Below are 15,920 nucleotides of genomic sequence, written 5' to 3' on the forward strand. Positions count from 1 at the left end.
GTGCATCGAACCTGGACTGGCATCTCGTTTCTTACATGATATTTTACATGTTTCAATGTCATCCTCCCAAATCTTCCCACCCTCTCCCTCTCCCACAGAGTCCATAAGACTGTTCTATACATCAGTGTCTCTTTTGCTGTCTTGTACACTGGGTTATTGTTACCATCTTTCTAAATTCCATATATATGCGTTAGTATACTGTATTTATGTTTTTCCTTCTGGCTTACTTCACTATGTATAATAGGCTCCAGTTTCATCCACCTCATTAGAACTGATTCAAATGTATTCTTTTTAATGGCTGAGTAATACTCCATTGTGTGATGTACCATAGCTTTCTTATCCATTCATCTGCTGATGGACATCTAGGTTGCTTCCATGCCCTGGCTATTATAAACAGTGCTGCGATGAACATTGGGGTACACGTGTTCATGGATTGGAAGAATCAATATAGTGAAAATGTATACTACCCAAAGCAATTTATAGATTCAATGCAATCCCTATCAAGCTACCAACAGTATTCTTCACAGAGCTAGAACAAATAATTTCACAATTTGTATGGAAATACAAAAAACCTCAAATAGCCAAAGCGATCTTGAGAAAGAAGAATGGAACTGGAGGAATCAACCTACCTGACTTCAGGCTCTACTACAAAGCCACAGTTATCAAGACAGTATGGTACTGGCACAAAGACAGAAATATAGATCAATGGAACAAAATAGAAAGCCCAGAGATAAATCCACGCACATATGGACACATAATCTTTGACAAAGGAGGCAAGAATATACAATGGATTATGACAATCTCTTTAACAAGTGGTGCTGGGAAATCTGGTCAACCACTTGTAAAAGAATGAAACTAGACCACTTTCTAACACCATACACAAAAATAAACTCAAAATGGATTAAAGATCTAAACATAAGACCAGAAACTATAAAACTCCTAGAGGAGAACATAGGCAAAACACTCTCTGACATACATCACAGCAGGATCCTCTATGACCCACCTCCCAGAATATTGGAAATAAAATCAAAAATAAACAAATGGGACCTAATTAACCTTAAAAGCTTCTGCACATCAAAGGAAACTATTAGCAAGGTGAAAAGACAGCCTTCAGAATGGGAGAAAATAATAGCAAATGAAGCAACTGACAAACAACTCATCTCAAAAATATACAAGCAACTCCTACAGCTCAACTCCAGAAAAATAAACGACCCAATCAAAAAATGGGCCAAAGAACTAAATAGACATTTCTCCAAAGAAGACATACAGATGGCTAACAAACACATGAAAAGATGCTCAACATCACTCATTATCAGAGAAATGCAAATCAAAACCATTATGAGGTACCATTTCACACCAGTCAGAATGGCTGCGATCCAAAAGTCTACAAATAATAAATGCTGGAGAGGGTGTGGAGAAAAGGGAACCCTCTTACACTGTTGGTGGGAATGCAAACTAGTACAGCCACTATGGAGAACAGTGTGGAGATTCCTTAAAAAACTGGAAATAGAACTGCCTTATGATCCAGCAATCCCACTGCTGGGCATACACACTGAGGAAACCAGAAGGGAAAGAGACACGTGTACCCCAACATTGAGTAATTTTAAGATGAGTTTTTTTGACCATTGTTTCATTGGACTTGAAATTAAAATACTAAACTATAATGTGATACTAATATTTCCAAATAACGCTGTGCATTTTTCTTTAGCTATAAGGTGTTTTCTTTCAAAGAAGTCAAACAAATACACCTGTGCTATTAAAATTCTTTATTTTTAAGAGCCCCTGAAAAAAAATTTATGTAGTGTTTAATATTTAAATTCTATACTGGAGGCAGACCCATGCCGCCATGCAATTGGCTATAGAATTCAGTTTCCGTCACGGAATTCGCCCTGTGGAGATCACTGAGCAGCTCCACTCTCATGTGGCTGACAGCGAGGCGAGGGGGAGTATTGCATTTGCTTTGCTTTGGCTCTGGCTTAGGAAAATTGCTCAGGCAATTGCTCTTTGTAGCATGTAATGCTGTTAGTTCCTATCCCACTGCTAACAGCCTTCCACCCCCAAGTAGACCACAGAGCAGATGGAAGAAAGGAAAACTACTACTTCTACTAACCATATTGGCCCAGGTATCAATAGAGAGCAGTAGCCTTCCAATCTTGCCTTTTCAGACTCCGTATGGATTTGAGGTGCCAGCATGGAATCATTTACTCAGTGTTGAGCCAGGTATTCCCCAGTACTGTGCCAGCATTCTTTTCCTAGTTCAAATAGATTGTAAGTTTCAGAAAGAAATAAAGTGAAAACTTCAGAAAAGGTAGGAAAAGAAAGGGAGAGATTCTGAACACATATTTATGTATTTCTTGAAACATTTAGTACACTGAATGTGTGAACATGCATATTTTACATTTTAAGGATTGATACCAAACAAGATTGTGCTCCTAGATTCAAGCCAACAAAACGAGGAACTGATGTTGATATTTGATCAGCTGCTTGGTGGCATATATAGTGTTGATAACAGTGTCTTCCCATTTTTGGCCTCTCAGTCACTGCCTTTGATGGCAGTCAGTATGTCGTGTCCACCCATAGTGCAGGTGGCCATGCAGGTGGCCATGCCGGCTGAGAACTTGTACTTTAGGTTTATGGCTTAGGGCTTCTTTCATAAGCAAAGCTTTATTTACTGTAAAGGTGATATCCTTTGGAAGAGATTCAGGGAAATACCATGGAATGGATTTATTTTTATATGTAACGGATTAATCTTCACATATACATTAAAACAGTACATTGAGTAGGACAGAACGAGAAAGCAATTCATTCCCAATACTAAATTCACTTCTTAATGGGCAAATTGCTCACAGATAAGAAATAGAAAAAAGGGAACAGTCAGTCTTCAAATGTCATGTCTACTTCTATAGCTTTCAGATAGACAATAGGGTGAGAGAGATGTGAATTTTTCTTTAATGAATTGTAGACAATAAATGGAGGTTTGCTTATTTTTATCTGACAATGCTCATTTAGCTTCTAATGGTTTGTTTCCTTGAACTCAGTAATGAAGTTCAGTTTCCTTGTCTATCAGGCCAGCTTGTTTTTTTCCCCTCAGACTTGACCTTGTGGAAATATAAATCTCTCAAGACTTTGTGAAGATAGAGAAAAAAAGAAAGGTAAAGACTTCTCTACTAAATCAGTTGAATAATCTTAGGTGAATAGTATAATCAAATAAAATTTAAATTTGCCTTGATAATTCAGAACTGAGCCAGTGCCTGAACATGCCCTCAAAACTGTTATTCACATAAAGAAAAGCACCTATTACTTTATTTTAAATGAAATAACGTGAAAGTGTTAGTCATACAGTCGTGTCCAATTCTTTGTGACCACATTGACTGTAGCCCACTAGGCTCCTCTGTCCATAGAATTCTCCAGGCAAGAATACTGGAGTGGGTAACCATTCCCTTCTCTAAGAGATCTTCCCAACTCGTGGACTGAAGCCAGGTCTCCTACATTGCTGGCAGATTCTTTACCATCTGAGCCACAAAGCACTCTATTAAACTGTCACATTCAGGGGAGACAGTTAAAATTCTCATCTTCCAAAATATATATGTTCAAGGTTGATCATTGTAAGAGGGGCTACTGTGATCTGAGAACTGCTCTAATCCCATACTAGACACCTCTATTCTGTTTTGAAATCAGGCCAAACTATTTATCTCAAAGATCAGAGCACATAACAAGTTAACTGGAGGGACTCCCTTTTGTTTTAATGTTTTGGTGGATTCATTATCAGAACCGGTTTTCTTTAGCAAACATATAAATTTATCATAACTTCAGACCCCGAAAAGTGATTCAGAATAAATCAGCCATGACCATTACTGCCAACTGAGACCATTGGAAAGGGGCCCTGAAATAGTGTAATTAGTTGCCATTACGTGGCTGCAAGCCTGCAATTTTCCTACTGACTCTGACCCACTGCCTTGCTTAAGTAAGTATTTGCACGCAAACTCATGATAATTGATCCCCTTCTGTGTCAAGTGTCTTCATAACTTTAAAAATTAAAGATGCAGAGTGTCTCAAGTGGTTTGGGTAGGCAATTTTATTCCAATTTTATTATCACAATGGGTCCATAATATGCATGGAGTGTCCTTTCTGATTAACCATGCCTCAGCAGTTATCCACTTTATTTCCATATTTGCCTGTCTTTCCCTCCTCTATTCCTCCTTTGCTTCCACTCTAGGCTTCCCCTCATTTTCTGAGAAAATGGAAGAGGCTGCTTGCAGAAATTAACTAGCTCTTCCAGTTAACTGTCCAGACTCAAGATTGGCTAAGGCAAGGTGGTGTTCCCTGCCAAATAGCTGCCTCTAATATACATGAAAATGATTTATTTCTATCACTTCTGAGACTAGGGTGGTGGTGGGGTGGCCTCAGTGGCCAGGTACAAATGAAAACTTTTCTCTAATTATTGGAATGTATTTTAGAATTCTCTCTGAATCAAATTTATGGAAAGTGAGTGTTTTGTATTCATCTCAGCCTATCAGTGGTGGTGCTATCAGCTAGGAATGCCTGGGGTGCTCACCTGAGCTGGCACTACTTGTGGTGAGCCCCCCACAGACAGTTCTCTGTCTGAAGTCAGTGCTGTGGCTGGTCTGGGCCTTGTACTAGACACACCTCGGCAACAAACATCAAGAAACTTGGAAAGGTTTTCTTAATTCACACACGTGTCCTGGAGGGGACATGGCACACCTAGGGTCCACACAGATACAGAGCTTGCGGGTCTGGAGCTCTGCCTTTTCTGGGACCAAGGGTAGGGATCCTCAGATTTCTTCAGTTTACTCTTTGATAAATAAAGACGTAAGAGCTGGAATTAAAGTGCTGAAAGAAAAAACAAGATCACTCAAATGGTCAATTTTCTGGGTCACCTGAGGGGAGCTTCCTGGGTGGGACAGCCTGACTACTTATCTCCTTGTGTAGCTGGCAGTATGTTTATTTAAGATGGATGTCTTTGAAGTAGATGCCCTGGCAATCAAAAGCTTACTGTCAGACACTTACATCACAATCAAAAAAGCTAATTTTCAGACACTTTCACTACAGTGAAGCAAGTAGAAAAAAAAAATTAGCTTATTTAACAGACTGTGAAGTGACAAAAATTATTTTAAAACAAATTTAGCACACATGATCAATATTATACACAAGTTGAATACAAATAAGGAGTAGTTGATTAGAGGATCATTTTGTTTTATTTTTTCTTTCAGGTTCTTTTTTCATATTTCTATTTTTGTTTCATTTCCTAGTAAAGACTGCTATCATGTATTTAACTGTATATAAGGATGTATATTGTTCATTTTATTGGTCACTAATAAAATGAAACAGTAAAAACTCAAATCATCCTTTACTACAGGAAGAGTTTTAAAATCAATGATAATATCTAACTTCCCTAACAATGCATCAGGGTGAAGTAATTTTAGCTGCCCTCGGGTCATTATCTGAACTTGAATTGGGACCATTCTGTGTCAGAAGAGGCCTTTTTACTGAACAGTAGTTGAGAAACCCTATCTGGACTAAGTCAATAAATCAAACTCCAAAGTCTTCAATAGAAAAAATCCAAATTTTATCACAAAATGAATAAAAACATTTGGGCATTCATTTTATTTCACAGGCAAATGTGGCTCACTGATATAAAAAAGAAGGCTTTGTGAATAAAATCATGAAAACTGCACTGGGCAATAACTTTAATCAAATTCCAAAGTTTAGAATATCCTGAAGATGACTTACACAGCATATTAAGAATTAGAGACATTATTTTGCCAACAAAGGTCTGTCTAGTCAAGGCTATGGTTTTGCCAATAGTCATGTGTGGATATGAGAGCTTGACCATAAAGAAAGCTGAGCACCAAAGAATTGATGCTTTTGAACTCTGGTGTTGGAGAAGACTCTTAAAGAGTCCCTTGGACTGAAAGGAGATCCAACCAGTCAATCCTAAAGGAAATCAATCCTGAATATTCATTGGAAGGACTGAAGCTGAAACTCCAATGCTTTGGCCACCTGATGTGAAGAGCTGACTCATTGGAAAAGACCCTGATGCTGGGCAAGATTGAAGGCAGCAGGAAGAGGGGACGACAGAGGATGAGATGGTTGGATGGCATCACTGACTCAATGGACATGAGTTTGAGCAGGCTCCAGGAGTTGGTGATGGACAGGGAAGCCTGCCGTGCTGCAGTCCATGGGGTCGCAAAGAGTCAGACACAACTGAGTGACTGAACTGAACGGAACTGAAGATGACCCACTCCCATGTATTTGCAGAATTGGGAGGGTGTTCTTTTATGTAAAAATTTATTCACATAACTGTGAATGGAAAGGATCTGTCCCTTGATAGCACATGAGGAAATCAGTGGCAGCATGTGAAAATCAGATCCATACTTGAGATCACTGGGAGGCTGTCATTTACAAAAATCTTTACCTACAAAATCTCATGCTTTCCTTGCGTGATTTGTTGCAGTGTGGACCGCCAGTCCATTCAGGAAGCTTTCTTACCATTAAAGTCCTTAAAAGGAACTTCCCTTTTGTGACTATCAGATAGTCAACTGTTCAGTAAATTTTCAAAACGCTTTGTTCATGAGATTACAGACATTGGTTAGTACCTCTGAAACTTGTTCAAGTCAAATATAAATTGTTTAATACAAGTTTAGTTATTATCTTATTTCTAGTCTCCAATCCCTGTTATTGTAAGATGTTAAATCTAAATATGAATTTAATTAATGAAAAATGCTGCCATTTCATTACTTCCTGGCTCTAATGATGAGAAGTCAAGTTCACAGAGTATTCAGGACAGTGGTGGCTTATTGTATGAATTTTGGTGATAAACACTTGACTTCAGTGCCTATGATTACTCATTTGTAAAATACTTTTGTTATGCTCACAGAAATGGCAATAGAATAAAATGCTTCTGCTGTTTTTAAAAATAAAGCTATTTTGCATTCCAACTTCTGATTCGGCAATACATGTTTAATGTTTAAAATTGCAGATATTTGTGGTATAGTATTACAAAATAGGTTTTATTGCCTTAAATTATTTGCTGTAAATTTTCTAATACAGACAATTGAATTTATTTATTACTAATTTTTAAATAAATAATAAGATAACTTTTTATCATAACTAGAATGAGAGTTTTCTTTTATTAAGACTAATGAGGAGAGCATCAAAGGCTGAGGTAAGATTAAAAATGCATTTTGAAGGTGTAGATTTTTGTGGGGCTCAGAACAAATCTGTTCTCTCCTAGTTTTGAAGCAAATGTAAGCCATGTTGCTTTTTTTGATTTCAGATATCCTATAAGGTCTACATACAAGTGACATGAAATTTACCACACATTTTAGTTTATATCTATCTAAATGATACACTTTGTACCTATGATAGATGATATCATCTATCATCATTATTTCTGCCTTGTCTCCTCTAAATGATTAAGTCCTAATAAGACTGGACTATGAGTTTCTATAACTACATACTAAAGTGCTAAAAAATAACAAGATTCCAAATTGAATCTCTGATTATCCACTGAGCAGATATGGACTCTCTAGACTGTCTTGTCTAATGTTATAGCAATGAATCTCATGTAATGTTGAGAACTTGAAATATGGATTGTGTGACTGAAAAACTGAATTTTAAATTTTATTTAATTTTTATTAATTTAATTTTAAAACTGATACTTTATTGGAAACTTTTTAAGTTTGGAAAATGACTATGTGAATCTTTTTTTTTAAATTATAGATTTATTAAACCTCAATACATAGAAATATTGCTGATAAATATTTAGTGTCTGAAATGAGAAGTTTTGTAAATGTAACATACACTCCAGATTTCAAAGATTTAGTATTATTGGAAGGAAGTTTCAGGCCTAGTTGGGTTTTGTTTAGTGATTTATGAATTAGAAATTATCCAGTCAAGAAAATAGACAGGTGCTTCAAAGAGTTGTACAAAGTAAGAGGGTTTTATAGACTGAAGTGAACAGGAACCAGAAAGTTACACTAGGGGTATGATGATTGATTAAGGCAAAATTACTTTATTTGTGTGGCCCAAAAGGAAGTCTTGAAGCCAGTCCTGTATAACTTGAAGCTGTTCAAGCAGTGGTTGGTTGACCTAGATCTTCCATTTCTGGGAGAGCTGAGCACAGAAACAGTTAAGTTTTGGTTTGCTGATGTGGGGCTAAGCATGAAGACTCCATGTTGATCCTAGTCTGAACACTTTAACAGTATGAAGAAAGAATGTATAATATTTCATTAAGTGAAAGTGAAATAGCTCAGTCGTGTCTGACTCTTTGCAACCCCATGGACTGAAACCTACCAAGATCCTCCATCCATGGGATTTTCCAGGCAAGAATATTGGAGTGGGTTGCCATTTCCTTCTCCAGGAGATCTTCCCAACCCAGGGACTGAACCCGGATCTCCTGCATTGTAGGCAGACGCTTCACCATCTGAGCCACCAGGGAATCTTATTAATCTTATTAATATTTCATTAATAATTTATCAAATAATGGGTTAATGTTGTAATGACAATATTTGGAAAGGTTGGGTTAATTAAAATATAATATGTTATTAAAATCACTTTCACATTTGTTTACTTTTTTTAATATGGTGACTAGAGGGTTTGAACTTAGGTACTTGGTTTGCATATATTTCTGTTAGATAGCACTGCTAGGAGATTACCCCAAGAGAAAAGCTAATATTAAATGCCCTGTATATAAAAATGAATTTCAAATGAATTAAAAAGTGGTATGAACAAATCAGTAATAAACAACTAGATGATAAATATTCATCTTATTTTTGGATGGGTGGTACAGTTTTATGGCTTCCCAGGTGGTACAGTGAAAAAGAATCCACCTGCCAATGCAGAAGATGCGAGGGACACGGATTTGATCCCTGGGTTGGGGAGGTCCCCTGGAAAAGAAAATGGCAACCCACTCCCGTATTCTTGCCTGAAAAATTCCTTGGATAGAGGAGCCTGGTGGGCTACAGTCCAGGGTGTCACAAAGAGTCAGACATGACTGAGTGACTGAGTACACAGTGGTCTTATCACAATTAAGGAAAAAGAAGAAATTATACATAATATATTGATAGCTTTGACCATATGAAATTAATGACTTGTCTGTTTCTGTGTGTGGTATTTTAAGAATAGATCATGAATAAATTAAAAACTAGCAGTTTGCTATGTTAGGGAAAGGTCTCCTGCTCATTTGGCAGAAGTGAATAACACTGGATCATCCTTTGGAACCCTTCTCCTAGAGAAGGAATGACTCACTTCATTCTAATTGCATCACAGATCATCTCTCCTCTTACGAATTGCTTCTTTTTCTTTGCTTAGAATAACACATTGTCTTTCTTCACTTCTGTTTTGTGAAAAGTTACAGTTATTAGAAAATATTTAAGTATGCTTGAACAACTTGCATATACAGATCTACTTTTTCAATTGTAAATTTATGTAATCTGTATGAATATGAGTGAGGAGAGGGTTACATGGTTTGTCAAGTGTTCAGCCACTGATGGATGAAATTTGTACATTTCAATGGGCAGAAATAGATATCCTTGTTTTGGCTTTTGGGCCAAGTTATATTCTTTTTTAAAAATTTAATTAAGATATAATTAACATAACATTATATAAGTTTAAGGTGAACAATGTGTTGATTTGATGTACTTATATATTGCAATATGATTACAACCATAGTGTTAGCTAACACTGCCATCACATCATATAATTTATAATTTTTTTAAATGAGAACTTAAGATCTAGTCTCTTAGTAACTTTTAAGTATATATTCTTTAATCTAGTTTTTGAGGTTGATAGTATTTTAACCCCAATTTGCCTTGTGTGGCTCTGCTTTAATTTAATAAACACTGTGTGTGTTAGTTGCTTAGTCATGTCCGACTCTTTGCAACCCCATGGATTGTAGCCCACCAGGCCCTCCATCCATGGGATTCTCCAGGCAAGAACACTGGAGTGAGTTGCCATTTCCTTTTCCAAAAGGAACTACAGAAAGAAAGAAAGTGAAGTTGCTCAGTCATATCTGACTCTTGTGACCCCGTGGACTGTAGCCTACCAGGCTCCTCCGTCCATGGGATTTTCCAGGCAAGGGTACTGGAGTGGGTTGCCATTTCCTTCTCCACTAACTCATGATATAATACGTTGGGAAGTATGTCTAATCTTCTATGTAGACTCTTGTCAGATATGTTTGACTTAAATCTAATGAGGAGAAAACAGATATATCTGACAGATACATCTAGAAAATGGGATGTGCTACAGGTTCACTGACCTGGACCTTTTGAATAGTCAACATTAGGAAGGACCAAAGAAGGGAAGTATAGCTTGTCTAGATTGAGGGAACTAAAGACATATAATGATCAAATGCTATGAACTACTGGATCCTGAAGAGAGATTTTGAGGATAGTTGAGAAAATTTGTTTATGGATGTTGGATAATACTGTTGTTGATTTTCTTAGTTGTGGTAATGATGTTGTGGTTTCATAGGAAATAATGTTCCACTTCTTGGGCGATGCATGCTGAAGTACTGAGGGGTGAAATGTAATGATATCTGCAACCTACTTTGGAAGGATTGAAAAAAGGTGTGTGTGTGTGTGTGTGTGTGTGTATAGCAGGTATAAAAGGATGTTAACAGTTGGTGAATCATGATGGTTTCTCTGTGATGCTTTTTAAGCTTTCTGTGGATTTAACAATTTCAAAATAAAAAATATACATAGACGACTTTTTGTTTGTGGTATAGAGAATAACAAATGTGATTAATTAATAATTCTATGACTACAACATAAGTGACAAATATATGCATATATATAACAGATGGTTAATAAAACCAATATGGAAGAAAACTTTAAGATCAATAAGAAAAATAAAATCAGTCAAATAACATGAATAGGTCATCAACGGAGAAATAAAGACAAATGGCCAACAGACTTACCAAACTATTCATCATTAATAATCAAAGGAGGAACTTAGGTACAATACTGAGTTGGAAAAACTCAGTTTTCTACCTTCTTTTCTCTCTTACTCTCACATGGAACACTTCACTTTGGTCATTAAATGTGTGGAGACTTTTCCCCACAACCAAGCAGTTCTCTGCAACACTAGCTGGCTGGCCTATAAATTGACTCAGTTCTGACACTGAAGACAGTGTCAGAAACCACAAGTAAATGCTCTGTCCACAAGACTGCTCCCACCTGATTTCAGGTGCTAATCAGTTCAGTTCAGTCGCTCAGTCGTGTCCAACTCTTTGCGACCCCATGAATCTCAGCACGTCAGGCCTCCCTGTCCATCGCCAACTCCCAGAGTTCACCCAGATTCACGTCCATCGAGTCAGTGATACCATCCAGCCATCTCATCCTCTGTCGTCCCCTTCTCCTCCTGCCCCCAATCCCTGCCAGCATCAGAGTCTTTTCCAATGAGTCAACTCTTTGCATGAGGTGGCCAAAGTACTAGAGTTTCAGCTTTAGCATCATTCCTTCCAAAGAAATCCCAGGGCTGATCTCCTTCAGAATGGACTGGTTGGATCCCCTTGCAGTCCAAGGGACTCTCAAGAGTCTTCTCCAACACCACAGTTCAAAAGCATCAATTCTTCAGTGCTCAGCCTTCTTCACAGTCCAACTCTCACATCCATACATGACCACAGGAAAAACCATAGCCTTGACTAGACGAACCTTTGTTGGCAAAGTAATGTCTCTGCTTTTGAATATGCTATCTATGACCAACCTAGATAACCTAGATAGCAGGTGCTAATCACAAAGTGCTAATCCAGGAACTAGTAGGTTCCCAGATTTGCTAGAGTGGTTCACAGAACTCAGAGAAAATACTAACGTTTACCAGTTTATTAAAAGGTATGATAAAGGATACAGATGAACAACCAGATGAAGAGATCCATAGAGTGAAGTTTGAGAGGATCAGAGTGCACATGGATGTGTTCCCAACATGGAAATTCTCTGAATCCTCTACTCTTCAGATTTTCCTGAGGTTTCATCATGTAGGCATGATCAATTATTAACTCCATTTCTAACCACTCTTTCCTGTATGAAGGATGAAGGGTAGGGCTGAAAATTCTAAGCTTCTAATCATTGTTTGGTCTTTCTGGTCGCCAGCCCCCATCCAGGGGCCATCAAGGAGTCCACCCAGAGTCAGAGTCACCTACCTCAGTCTGATGCTCCTAGTGTTCTCATCATTTATGAAATTACAAAGGTTTTAGGAGCTCTGTTTCAGGGACCAGGGGCAGAGATCTGTGCATATATGTTCTATTATCTCCCAAATACCAAGGTAGTAATTTTGCCTCTCCTTTAGTAAAACATTTTGAAATTTTATAGAATATGACAGTCAAAGGAAAAAGATCCTCTCAAACTGTTGGCCAAAGTGTAACATCTTGAGGAAACTATTTGTAAATTTATGTTGAGTAACATATCCTAAGAGAATTAGAAAGATCAGTAAAAATATACCTATGAAGATTTTTTTAAAGGAGATTTTTAAAAGGCCAAGTATTACAGATTTTATTTCCTCATATTTGGAATAGAAAACATTTAAAATGCCTGCCTCTGCTAGAGTTGCAAGATTCACCTGCTTTTGCGAGTCACATCAGTATACAGAGCCTGCTTTATAAGATTTAAAGCCTGACCCTGGAGGTATATTTCCTTTGTCCCTATAACATGAAGTGAACCACTTTAGGAGGTGTGACCAGCTGAGAGTGTAACATTTTCCCTTTAGACTTTAAGTTCCACTGAAGTGTCTTCCCATGTATGCTAGCATTCAGAAACATGGAAACCAAGGTGAACCTCATTGCCCTCTAGAAGGCTTGGATGAAATCGGGTGATAGAGGCTTCAGTGAGCCTCTATCAGAGGAATGGAAATCAGAGGGATAAAGACAATGGCATTTGTGTTTGCACCTTGTTTGTAACTTTTACATCTTCCTAGTGAACCAAATTGTTCCCTAAAGACACACAGGCCTGAGTTCAGCACATAGCTGAGATAAGAAGACCCTGGTAGCATTTTCAAACTTCAGATAAGCTGATCAAGATAGCATTAAAATTAAGAGACAGAGAAATCAGTAATAAATTGTTATAGCTTTGAGTTTGGGTGGAAATTATTATACTTCTGCAGCATCTTTGCTCCTGAGACGCTTGCTATTCCGTATCACTGAATCATAGACATTTATCACCCTTAATACATTTACTCCTTGTCAGCAGCTTCTGGGCATGGGGAAAACGATGCTCAGTTTAAGACAACATAACTGTAAATCCTAATCCATTAATTTACATTTTATCATCATCAGTTCTTGCAATTCAAATTGCTTGATTAAAAAGCTGTTGTCTTATCATTCAAAATAAAAGTAGCTTTTCTTGTTTGCTTAATTTCCAAATCGTATTTCTCATTTTTAATTGCCTGTGCTAACAATTTCAAGTGTATGGGCACATATGGAATAATATAGCATGAAAATAATTTAGATCACTATGAGTGTCATTCTGAATTCTCCCCAGTTTAATGCATTATTAAACATTACATAAATTATTCAGTGTCCTTTATACCAAACATATATTTTTCCTTGCAAAAAGGATCAAAACTAAGTGGCATTACTTAGGATTACTAGGCATCAATAATATAATATCTTTTTTTTCAAATAAAAAAGGCTTGCCTTTAATTTATATACTTCACTGATTGAAGCACAGGGGAAAATGAGATGACAGAAAAATAGGGAGGCAATTTAGTTTACTTACACAATAAATAGCCACATTTGTTGGTATTTAATGTTTGGTTTTTCAACTGCCTCTGTGCCCTGAGATAAAGATTTGAGCATGTACTTTCTTCTTAGTTATCTGGTCCCAACAGAAGGTTGCCTGGGAGCTGGAAGGGTAGGCATTTAAAAACCCAAATATTTAATTATGTCTCTGGCCTGGTTAAGAAGGCAGAGAATGTCCTTTAGAGAAACAATAGTGCTTCAGCTTGGGCTGGTGCTTGGTTGTGTCTGAGAATGAATGTTTGATACTCCTTCTGAAATGGAGCAGGACCCTATGGCCCTTGCTCCCTCATGTCTTCAGCCTGCCCTTTGTCTGAGAATACGTTTAATCACAGAAGTGAGAATATGCAGAAACAAAGGAAAACAGTCAGAGGAGACCAAATAATAATAATTTACCCATTAAGACTCCCTGGTGGGTCAGTGGTAAAGAATCTGCCTGCAATGCAGGAGTCCCAAGGTTTAATCCCTGGGTCAGGAACATCCCCTGGAAAAGGGAATGGCTATACATTCCAGTATTCCTGCCTAGAGAATCTCATGGACAGAGGAGCCTGGCGGGCTACAGTCCATGGGGTCACAAAGAGTCAGACACAACTCAGTGAGTAACACTTCCACTTTCACTTTTTACCCATTAAGCAAAGTCAAGGACATTTAGTTCCTTCTCAAGGGCTATAGATAATTTTCTGAGCCGTATCGTGTGAGCTCTGCCTGCCCACCCCACCAGTTGCCAGCATGTGAGATAAAGCAAACTTTCCTTTTCACCAACCTGGGCTGTTCATTGACTTTTGTTTGGCAAGCAGCTGGACCCCCACCTATTGGTAACAAATCCATGGGGTGAGGGAAGGCTGAGAGCATATCAGCTTTATTCTACTTCCTATTTGTAGCTCTGATATTTTCAGAGATGGTGAATTCTCAAATTGGACATACAATCAACTACAAGTAATAGGTATGCTAAACAAGGCACCCAATTTCTGTCAGATCTCGTTATTCATCCTATTCATATTGATCTCAAATTTGCTTCCATGTAACTGCCAGCCACCCTTATGGCAGAAAGTGAAGAAGAACTAAAGAGCCTCTTCTTGAAAGTGAAAGAGGAGAGGGGAAAAGTTGGCTTAAAGCTCAACGTTCAGAAGACTAAGATCATGGCATCTGGTCCCATCACTTCATGGCAGATAGATGAGGAAACAGTGGAAACAGTGGCGGAATTTATCTTTTGGGGCTCCAAAATCAAGGCAGATGTAATTGCAGCCATGAAATTAAAAGACGCTTACTCCTTGGAAGGGAAGTTATGACCAACCTAGACAGCATATTAAAAAGCAGAGATATTACTTTGTCAACAAAGGTCCGTCTAGTCAAGTCTATGGTTTTTCCTGTGGTCATGTATGGATGTGAGAGTTGGACTATCCAGAAAGCTGAGCGCCGAACAGTTGATGCTTTTTTAAAAAAATATAAATTTATTTATTTTAATTGGAGGCTAATAACTTTACAATATTGTAGTGGTTTTGCCATACATTGACATGAATCCACCACGGGTGTACATGTACTCCCCATCCTGAACCCCCCTCCCACTTCCCTCCCCTTCCCATCCCTCTGGGTCATCCCAGTGCACCATCCCTGAGCATCCTGCCTCATGCATCGAACCTGGACTGGTGATTCGTTTCACATATGATAATATAGATGTTTCAATGCCATTCTCCCAAATCATCCCACCCTCGTCCTCTCCCACAGAGTCCAAAAGACTGTTCTATACATCAGTGTCTCTTTTGCTGTCTCGTATACAGGGTTATTGTTACCATCTTTCTAAATTCCATATATATGCGTTAGTATACTGTATTGGTGTTTTTCTTTCTGGCTTACTTCACTCTGTATAATAGGCTCCAGTTCCATCCACCTCATTAGAACTGATTCAAATGTATTCTTTCTAATGGCTGAGTAATACGCCATTGTGTATATGTACCACAGCTTTCTTATCCATTTGTCTGGTGGTGGACATCTAGGTTGCTTCCATGTCCTGGCTATTATAAACAGTGCTGCGATGAACATTGGGGTACACGTGTCTCTTTCATTTCTGGTTTCCTCAGTATGTATGCCCAGCCGTGGGATTGCTGGGTCATATGGCAGTTCTATTTCCAGTTTTTTAAGGAATCTCCACTGTTCTCCATAGTGGCTGTAC

The sequence above is a fragment of the Bos mutus genome, chromosome 1 (assembly GCF_027580195.1).
Source record: "Bos mutus isolate GX-2022 chromosome 1, NWIPB_WYAK_1.1, whole genome shotgun sequence".
NCBI lineage: Eukaryota > Metazoa > Chordata > Mammalia > Artiodactyla > Bovidae > Bos > Bos mutus.